The sequence below is a fragment of the Amblyomma mixtum genome, chromosome 7 (genome assembly GCF_055824585.1).
Source record: "Amblyomma mixtum isolate Tamu chromosome 7, ASM5582458v1, whole genome shotgun sequence".
Classification (NCBI taxonomy): domain Eukaryota; kingdom Metazoa; phylum Arthropoda; class Arachnida; order Ixodida; family Ixodidae; genus Amblyomma; species Amblyomma mixtum.
Genome location: NC_143018.1, coordinates 72,970,883 through 72,981,366, shown reverse-complemented (window position 1 = coordinate 72,981,366; position 10,484 = coordinate 72,970,883).

The following is a 10,484-nucleotide window of genomic DNA, read 5'->3' as shown; positions in this document are numbered from 1 at the left end:
ATCGCCTTCGATTCAGCGTGTAATCCAGGAGCAGGTAGCTGAGGTCCTGCCGCCCACTAATCCACCTACTCTGGTCACTGCACCGTTGACATACGCTGAAGCAGTCATCCGGCCACGACCTCAGCCGGTTCTTCCGACTTATGCGCCGCCTGTCAACGTGCACCCTCAGCAGCAGCTCGCCCCTGCATTGCCACGCACTCACCATCCTTTGCCTCGCACCGGTCCCCGCCTTATGAATCCGTGGCGCACCGCTGATAACCGCCCCATATGCTATGCCTGCGGTCTCGCTGGTCATGTGGCCCGCTGGTGCCGCACGCGCGGATCCGGTCCTTACGACTACGGGCGCTCGCCAACGTACGGCGCTTCATTTCCCTCCGTCTCTGTCTCTTCTCCTCTGCCGCCTCCGAATCCCTCTCCGCCTCGCTCCGACTCCTACAACCGAAGCCATCGGTCACCGTCTCCTCGACGCCGTTCGCTCTCTCCTATGCGCCGCTGGTCCCCACCTCTTCAAGCGGAAAACTAGGCGCCGCAGTTCCGGAGGCAAGAACTGCGCCGTCAACGACCGTCTCAAGCCCTATGAACGTTATTGAAGTGATCGTGGAAGGTGTTACTGTTGACGCGCTTATTGACACTGGTGCTGCCGTATCCATCATTAGTCGCAACTTGTGCCGCAAATTAGAAAAAGTGATGACGCCGCTTTCTAACCTTTCGCTTCGCACCGCCAGCGCTGACCCCATTCGCCCTATCGCAGCGTGCACTGCCCGCCTCGTCATCCAAGGCCTCTCATACACCATTGAGTTCTTCGTTCTCGCCCGTCCTCTCATGACATCATCCTCGGGTGGGACTTTCTGTCCGCGCATCACGCCATCATTGACTGTGCACGTGCTGAAATTGATTTGTCGCCGCTGTGTGATGCTCTTGTGGACGTCTCCCTTGTTACCGCCGCGCCTATTCTCGCCGCTGACGACGTCGACGTGCCAGCTTTCTCTTCTGTTCTCGTGCCGCTGACTTGTGCTGCCCTCTCTGACGCTACTGTCCTTTATTCACCCTCACCTCTTTGTGCTCACCGCAAGTCTGTCTTGCTCCCTCATGCCGTGCTCACACTTGCTGGTGGTTGTGGCGCTCTGTACGTCGCGAACCCGTTGCCTTTCCCCACCACTTTACTTCGGGGAGAATCGCTTGGTACGGTTGATGTCATCGATCTCGACGACGCTTCTCCTGTCCTTGATGACCCTGACGCCCATGACATCAACGCACTCACTCCTCCCGCCGACCCGTCCTCCCCGGATGTTTTCCCATTCTGTCGATGCCGCTCTACCACCTGACCAACGCGCCCAGCTCATCGCTTTGCTGCAGCGCTTCCGCGCATCCTTCGACTCTCCTCAAGCACCGTTGGGTCGTGCCGCAGCGGTTCGCCACCATATCGACACTGGCACCCATGGACCCTTGCGCCAACGCCCCTACCGCGTCTCCTGCGCCGAGCGCCGCATCATTGATGAACAGGTGAACGACATGCTACATCGCGGCGTGATCCAGCCCTCTCACAGCCCGTGGGCTTCTCCGGTCGTGCTCGTCAAGAAAAAGGACGGCTCCATTAGATTCTGCGTAGACTACCGCTGGCTAAACAAAATTACTCGGAAGGACGCCTACCCACTGCCTCGTATAGACGACGCGCTGGATTGCCTGCAGGAAGCGGAGTACTTTTCTTCGTTGGATCTGCGCTCTGGGTACTGGCAGGTGCCGATGGCCGACGTCGATCGCCCGAAAACAGCTTTCATCACGCCTGATGGGCTGTATGAATTTAATGTGATGCCCTTCGGTCTCTGCAACGCGCCTGTCACTTTTGAGCCTATGATGGACAACATCCTCCGTGGCCTTAAATGGCAGACATGCCTCTGCTATTTGGACGACGTTGTCATCTTCTCCCAGAATTTTGCGTCTCATCTTCTTCGCCTCGAGAGTGTTCTTCGCTGTCTCAGTGACGCTGGCCTGCAGCTAAACTTGAAAAAGTGTCGCTTCGGCGCTCGACAGCTGACTATCCTAGGCCACGTCGTGTCCAAGGATGGTGTACTCCCGGACCCTGCCAAGCTCCGCGCAGTTGCTGATTTCCCGAAGCCCACATCCCTGAAAGAACTCAGAAGCTTTCTTGGCCTTTGCTCCTACTTTCGCCGTTTCATCAAGAATTTTGCTGCCGTTATCGCCCCGCTGACGCAACTTCTCGCTGGTAGTCACGACTTCTCGGCTTGGTCCCCTGCATGCGACGAAGCTTTTGCAACGCTGCGCCAGCTCCTCACCTCTCCTCCGATTTTGCGCCATTTCGACCCTTCCGCGCCAACAGAACTGCACACAGACGCCAGCAGCATTGGTTTCGGTGCCGTTCTAGCTCAGCGGAAACCTGGTTTCAATGAGTACGTCGTTGCTTACGCCAGCCGTGCGCTCACAAAAGCGGAGACTAATTATTCCGTCACAGAAAAAGAATGTTTGGCGATTATTTGGGCGATCACAAAATTTCGTCCTTACTTGTACGGGCGCCCGTTCGACGTCATTACCGATCACCATGCCCTTTGTTGGCTGTCGTCACTCAAAGATCCATCTGGCCGCCTCGCTCGTTGGGCTCTGCGTTTACAAGATTACGACATTCGGGTCATTTATCGTTCCGGTCGTAAACACTCCGACGCCGACGCTCTCTCGCGCTCCCCTGTGACCTCTGAGCCTGACCCACCATATATTTCCGGCCTCACACCTTCTCTCGACACTATTGATATGGCTTCTGAGCAGCGCAAGGATCCTTGGATTGCTTCTCTTCTGGATTTCCTACCCAACCGCTCAGCGCGCCTCCCTTCTAGAGCGCTCCGTCGTCAAGCATATCACTTTGCCGTGCGTGACCAGCTGCTGTACCGACCGAACTACCCCCCCCGATGGTCGTAAATGGCTGCTCGTGATTCCAAGGCATCTGCGCTCCGCCATTTGTGCCAGTTATTATGATGACCCGCAATGCGCTTATGCCGGTCTCCTGAAACCACCCGCCTACGCCTTCGGTATTATTGGCGGAGCATGTACCGTTTCGTCCGCCAGTACGTACGCTCTTGCCTGGAATGTCAGCGTCGCAAGAACCCACCACCGCACTCACCTGCTCCTCTGCAACCTTTACCGTGTCACGCCCGGCCATTCGACCGTGTTGGAATTGACCTTTATGGCCCTCTTCCCATCACTGCCGCAGGGCACCGCTGGATCATCGTCGCCATTGATCATCTCACGCGCTATGCCGAAACTGCCTCGTTGCCAGCTGCGACGGCCTCTGACGTAGCCGGTTTCATACTTCAGAACCTCATTCTTCGTCACGGTGCGCCTCAGGAATTGCTCAGCGACCGGGGTCGCGTCTTCTTGTCCGCCGTCGTGGAAGCCCTCCTTCGGGAGTGTCATATCGTTCACCGCACGACGTCTTCGTACCATCCGCAGACGAACGGCATGACCGAGCGCTTTAACAGGACCCTCGGCGACATGATGGCCAAGTACATTTCTGCCGATCAATCAGACTGGGACCGCGTTCTACCTTTCGTTACATACGCCTACAACTCTGCAACGCAAGCCACTACTGGTTTTTCCCCGTATTTTCTTCTGTACGGACGCGAGCCTTCCTCCTCCATGGACACCATATTCCCTTACCGCCCCGATTCGTCCGAATTTACAACCGTCTCTCAGGCCGCTGCGCATGCCGAAGAATGCCGTCAACTCGCCCGTTCCTTTACTTCACACGACCAGCACCGTCAGAACAGCTTCCGCGCCGCTTCTCCCGGTCTGCCGCCGCCTTATCTTCCGGACTCCTTGGTTTGGCTTTGTGTGCCCTCCTCCAGTCCAGGACAGTCTACAAAAATTGGAGGGTTATCAAGGTTAAGCCCAGTGGATGCGAAGCATGTCCTTAGCGTTTGGAGGCATCTTGACCGCATACACGCCCGGCGCAAAGACGCTGGCGCGGTTGCGGGCACAGACTGACGCGACGGCGGGCGCGCGCCGCCTCATCCCTGGCGTGACGTCACATATCACGTGATGCAGCGATGGTGGCGCCGCCGCCGCGTCGCGCGCGACGGCGCGAACCGAAGCGTGGAGGCCTCCGCCGGGCGACGTCCGACGGCGCGATATGAGGCCCCATCTGCAGCCGGTGTGACGTCATGACGTTACGTCACATCATGTGATCTCACTTCAAGGTCAATGGTGGCCACCACCGGGAGGCGACCGACGGCGCGATATGAGGCCCCATCTGCAGCCGGTGTGACGTCATCACGTGACGTCATGTCACGTGACCTACTTGAAGGTCACTTGAAGGTCAATGGTGGCCACCGCCGGGCGTCGCGCGAAGGCCCGAAACCTACATTAATCTGCTTCGCATAAAACTGCTGAGCAAATACCAGGGCCCCTATCGCGTTGTTCAGCAGACATCGCCAGTTAATTATCTTGTGGAGCCCATCACGCCTTCGTCCGACCATCGCCGCCGCGGCCGTGAAATCGTGCACTTAGACCGCCTGAAGCCCTACTACGACCCAGCTCTCGTCTCGTGCCCTTAGGCCGCTAGAATGGCGCCTTTTCACCCCGGGGGTATTGTAAGAAAGAGAGTTGGGGTTTGCTGCCTCAGTGGCTAGCGCTGCCCAAGGAGAGGACAAAAAATTCGGGGGCACTTTGACTGTCTAAAGTGGGTAGAGGCGGAAGCGTTTTCCGCACCACCTTCGCTGTTTCTGTGGCACCGTCGCCTGTGCACAACCTACATGGTTAATGACATGTGTCGGTGTTTGTATTGCTGACACCAGTTTTATGAGTTTTATGTGCGTCTACTCACCGCGATGCGAGTGCCAGCCAGTGTGGTGTGTGGTGTGTGTAGACATCACCCGAGAAACTCATTGTATTATGCCATCATCAGCCTTCATTCGCACTTTCCTTTTCCTCCTCTTCCCTTTCCCCTGTGTGGAGTAGCAGGCCAGGGCCATGTTACCACCGGCCGACCTCTCCACCTTTCCCTCATTAAAATTCCTTTCTCTCTCTCTCTGGTGGCGTCACATATAATTGAGTACTAATTACTAAGTGATGACAAATCACTAATTAATTGTTAATTACTGATTAATACCTGAATACTAATTAACTGCTAATTAATGACGCTTAAGCTTCGCCTTTAGGAGTGGAGCGCGACAGCGCGTTGTAGCGCTGCCAGGGAGTCCACGGAACGCCACCACCCGTTCGGCGCGATGCCTTGCCCTTTGAACGCAACGCTTTTTGAGGAAAGGAAATGGCGCACTAATTTTCTGTCATCTCGGTGGACATCTGAACCGCACCGTAGAGGAAGGGAGGTGGGAGTGAAAGAAGATAGATAAAGAGGAGCCGTAATGAAGAAAATGAAAATTGTATTTGAGAAAATGAAATTACGCAGTAACTGTCTCACATATCTCGGTGGACACCCGTCAAAATTCAGGGGGGCACTTTTTTGACCTAAAGTGTGGTCACTGATGTGTGGTTATGTTAAGCTTCGCCCCTAAGAGTGGAACGCGACAGCGTCTTGCAACGCTGCCAAGGAGTCCATAGAACGCCATCGCCCATTCGGTTCTACGCCTCGCTCGTCAGTAAATTGGTTTTTGAGGAAAGGAAATGTATCTGTCTCTCATTTGTCGGTGGACACCTAGACCTCGCCGGAAAGGAATGGAGAAGGATGAGAGTGAGTGAAGACACCGTATTCACTAGACGCGCCTTTGTTCATTCCAAACCATCGAGCTGGCATGGCGGAGTGGATAGCATGCTCGTCTCTCACGCCGAAGACCGGGGTTCGATTCCTGAGCTCGACCAATTTCTTAATCGCTTTTATTTATTTATATGGCCTGACTAGTAAAGCTAGTTAGGCTAATTGGGTAATTAAGCAATTAACTAAGCTCAGTCCCACTTGGAGCATCACTATACGATCGCTTCAATTGGTTGCATGGTTACTAGCCAAAGTGCAATTGGCCCCGTTTGAAATTCGCGCACTGTGACGTCACGACCGTTTCCACCAACTGAAAAGCGTGACATTTTCTGTCGACAACTGCTGCTTACAACGATGAGACATTAAAGGCTTCCGCCTTAAAAGACAGAAGACGAAGCTGACGAAGCTCGGGTGCGCGCTTGCGAACGCCGGCCTGTTGAGCAGCACTGCTGGGACAAGGACTGTGCCCGACCACACTAACTGTGCGAGTTTCCACATTACAATTGCTACATTGCTATTGCAGTTTATATTTCTCTTTCATTATCAGCGTTGCTCTAATACCATGTCTTCTGCCGCGCAACAAGTTGTGAAGAATGATGCAGTAAAAATACAGGAACACACGATACCTTCTGTTATATCAAAGTCTGTTATTAGTCTGTTATATCAAAGTGAAAGCCTGTATGAAGATGGGCGTGCTTATTTCGATATGTTTTGATACGATATTTCTTTCCAAAGTTATGGCGCATGCGTGGTCTGCGTCGGGAGCGTATTCGAGTGTGGCGCTTTCTAGTGAAGACGCCAGTTGTCAGTTGAGCGAACGTCTGTTGGCTTCTCTGAAAGTTCAGTTTCAATTTTCAGTTTATTCGCTTTGGATGAGGGTTATACAAAAGAGGGTAATAAAAGCATCTGGGCCGTTAGCAAGCTGCTAGTACGGGCCCATGCAATAAGTGCACAAAGTAGCGTACTTAGGCGTCAACATAAAAAGTGTACTATCGCGCCGGAATGAAACGCGAACACGGGAACGCGTGGCCTGTGGCTAATTTTGGTACAGCGCGCGCCGTCTAGCAGCGTCCGCGATAAGCTGCTGACGTGGGCACTGGGTTGGTGGCTTCTTCTCCAGCCGCCCTGTGTGCAGCTTTTGTGCCTAGAAGTGCAGCCTTCGCTCGACTTGCCGCGGTTTGGCAATCCCCGTCTAGCTCCAGCATGGCGCTAGCCGTGTTGCCTCGATACCGACACTCGCCAGTCCACGATCTGGGCGAGCGGGATGACGTTGCGGTTTTCTATTTCTTTGATGACCGCGTTATCTCTCAGCGCGATCTCTCGGCCATTAGACTGCCGGATGACCTCTGTCATGAACGTGCTAGTGACGGCTGCTTCGGCGTGATGTCTGTGTTTAATTTTTGCATCACATACATTTCAGTAAAACTTCATTTGTGCAATATTTGTGCAATTTCAGTTGTGCTGTGAATAAAAGAGTGAATCAATTAATTAAGAGCCAATAAAAACTAAATTAAATTGGTAAACTTTTTTTTACGGCACCTCAGTGGCTTTGGCAAGTGGCTTTTAATTCCAATGTCGCGGGCTCGATCCAGGTGGCGACGGTCGTATGTCAATTAAGACGAGATACAAAACCGCCCGTACGCTGTGCGATGTAAGCGCACTTTAAAGAAACCTAAGTGGTCTAAATTAAAATTAGCCCTCTACTACGGCATCCGTCATAGCCTCTGCGACATTTCAGAACGTTTAACTAAAATTGTCGCATTTTTTTTTACGCATACACACAAGAAAGATCGACCTGAGCCTTCGACATCCTGCCGAAGCAGATATCGCTTGCACAATCATAACCGACCTCATTGGGCAGTCAAGCTTCATCATTGTCGCCGCGGTGGCTCAGCGGTTATGGTGCTCGGCTGCTGGCCCGAAAGACGCGGGTTCGATCCCGGCCGCGGCGGCTGGAATTTCTTTGGAGGAGAAATTCTAGAGGCCCGTGTACTGTGCGATGTCAGTGCACGTTAAAGAACCCCAGGCGGTCGAAATTTCCGGAGCCCTCCACTACGGCGTCTCTCGTAGCCTTAGTCGCTTTGGGACGTTAAACCCCATAAACCAAACCAAACCAAGCTTCATCATTGCACTGAGAAGTAACGCGGTAGTTAGGAGGAGCAAAAACCACATCGTCATCCTGCTAGCCGGGACCGCAGTCATGACGTCGGATTCAAAGCGATGTGGCTGGGGCCATGCCGGTGCTAGACGGGGATTGCCAAACTCGGCAAGTCGAGCAAAGGCTGCATAGGGAAGAAGCCACCAACCCAGTGCACACGTCAGCAGCTTATCGCGGACGCTGCTAGACGGCGCGCGCTGTACCAAAATTAGCCACAGGCCACGCGTTCCCGTGTTCGCGTTTCATTCCGGCCCGATAGTACATTTTATATCCATAGAAGATATTGCACAAAGCTACAATCAACTGAAGCAAGTTTATGCAACCAATGAAATGAAGGAAAAGACAACATTGGACGTTCGTTACAAACATTGAATAATACATAAGTACAGACAGATTCAAGAGTATTGGATCATTCTATACAAACCAAGTAATACACTTTTTAGTAGACTACATTTCTGCTGGAGATTGAAAGTTATATTTATGGATAATTTCCTTTACTAAGCGAGATAAATTTGGGCTTCTTATAACCATTACTGGAAGCGCGTTCCAGATTTTTGTACCAGTATATGTTAATAATCGCCTGCTGTATGTGTTGTAAACGGCGGGTATGTTAAAATTGCAATGATCCTCACATCGTGTGTGCCTTTTTGGGGGCATAAAGATGGTGGAGAGACAGAATTTTATGCGTTTCCGTTTATCAGAATTTTGCATAGGTGTCTCACGCCGCACCCAGTAAAGTTTGAGGGTGGACCGCCGGTGGGCTACTCTCAAAGTTTACTGCGTAGGGCGTGGGAGGCACGAGGTACACGGGCTAAATGGTTCGAAAATAAATGCCACAGTGATTTTTAATGATCGCCACTTGTCCGCAGCGACTGGCATTCCTATCATGAAAATAAGTCTGGCGGTCTCGCGACGCGAAGAAGCTGGTTTCTTATCACACCTAAGCAAAATGATCTTGCTCTAAGTTCTTTAACAAGGGTGACCACTTTTCGTAAAGATGTGTTCAAGTTGCAAGTCTGCTGCGTCTTTCATTGGACAGGAGGTGATTTCATTCGGAGCGATCCAAAAAACGAAAAAAGAAGAGACTGTATGGAAAGGTGAAAAAGCGAAGTGAGTAACGGATGGCGAAAGGAAAACTGATGGTCCACAACGAGAGTTTACATGAAGGACGGAAACGAGTTAAATTCTGAAATCGCGTCCGACACAGGGCTTGTTCAAGACTTATGTAGCGGGTCGTCTGAAAATCACTCAACACAAGAGAAAATGACCATAAGAGAGCATATTTAAGAGCATATTTAATGCTCTCGAAGAGCCCGGTCATTATGGGATGCCCTTCACCATAATGAAGCTTGCGACACGAGCATAACTTTCACCTTGGAAACTAAAATTGAGTCTGATCACTATGAGCATTACATTTTTTTTTTGTACGAACGAATTCTGAAAGGTAATATTAGAAGTGAGCTTAGGTGGTCCGCTTGTGCAAAGGAGCGCTCCCGCTGAAGTCCTCTTCAGCGGAGTCAGTGCACTGATTTTCCTGTTTGGACCGCACTGCACGCTGCGAGCAGTGCGCTGCATGGTCAGCGTAGCAGTTGTTGCCGGCGATTACAGCTGCCGTGAACGCTGCTTCTTCGAAAGTTTTCGGTACTGCTTTTCTTCCACAAAGCGCATGCTTGGCGACCATTAATAACGGAAACAGAGGCCTTGTGGAGACTTCTTGCTTCACTGGTGAAAAAAGAACTCTAAGAGCAAAGGCGCTGCACCAGCAACTGAGTGCTATTTCAGATTCAAGTGCATCACACAGTGCTGCACGGCTCAAAAGCAACATGGTAAAAAACAAAGAAGCAGCAGCATTTTGGTTTGGTTTGGTTTATTGAGGTTTAACGTCCCAGAGGAACTCAGGCTATGAGGGACGCCGTAGTGAAGGGCTCCGGAAATTTCGACCACCTGGGGTTCTTTAACGTGCACTGACATCGCACAGTACACGGGCCTCTAGAATTTCGCCTCCATTGAAATTCAACCGCTGCGGCCGGGATCGAACCCGCGTCTTTCGGGTCAGCAGCCGAGCACCATAACCACTGAGCTACCGCGGCGGCTGAGTTGGTTTCACTGGACTACGACACTTCGCCTTTCTTAAAAGTTTGGTTACATTTAGCTGGGACACCCGGTATATATATATATATATATATATATATATATATATATATATATATATATATATATATATATATATATATATATATATATATATATATACAGTTGCGCAAATCAGAGAAAATCGAAGAAAAATTCTCTCGGCTTAACCGCGCGTTTGTTTGGGCTCAAATTTTGCACAGAGGTTGCATTTGGTGGTCAGTTTTGTTTTATACTACATTTAGGTGGGGTACTTGCCTGATTCAGTCAGAATTTTTTGGAAATCCCCATCGTATGTGGCGACGACGATCCAAAACTGAAAGACATCGCAGCAATGGTACCCGTAGCGCCATCTCGCACCCACCGGAGAAACCCAGCTGTGCTAAGTGGAGAGCTCGTTTCTCCGATGGCTGCGAGATGGCGCCACGCGTACCATTGCTGCGAAGTCTTTCGATTTTGGTTCTCCGTCGCCACAGA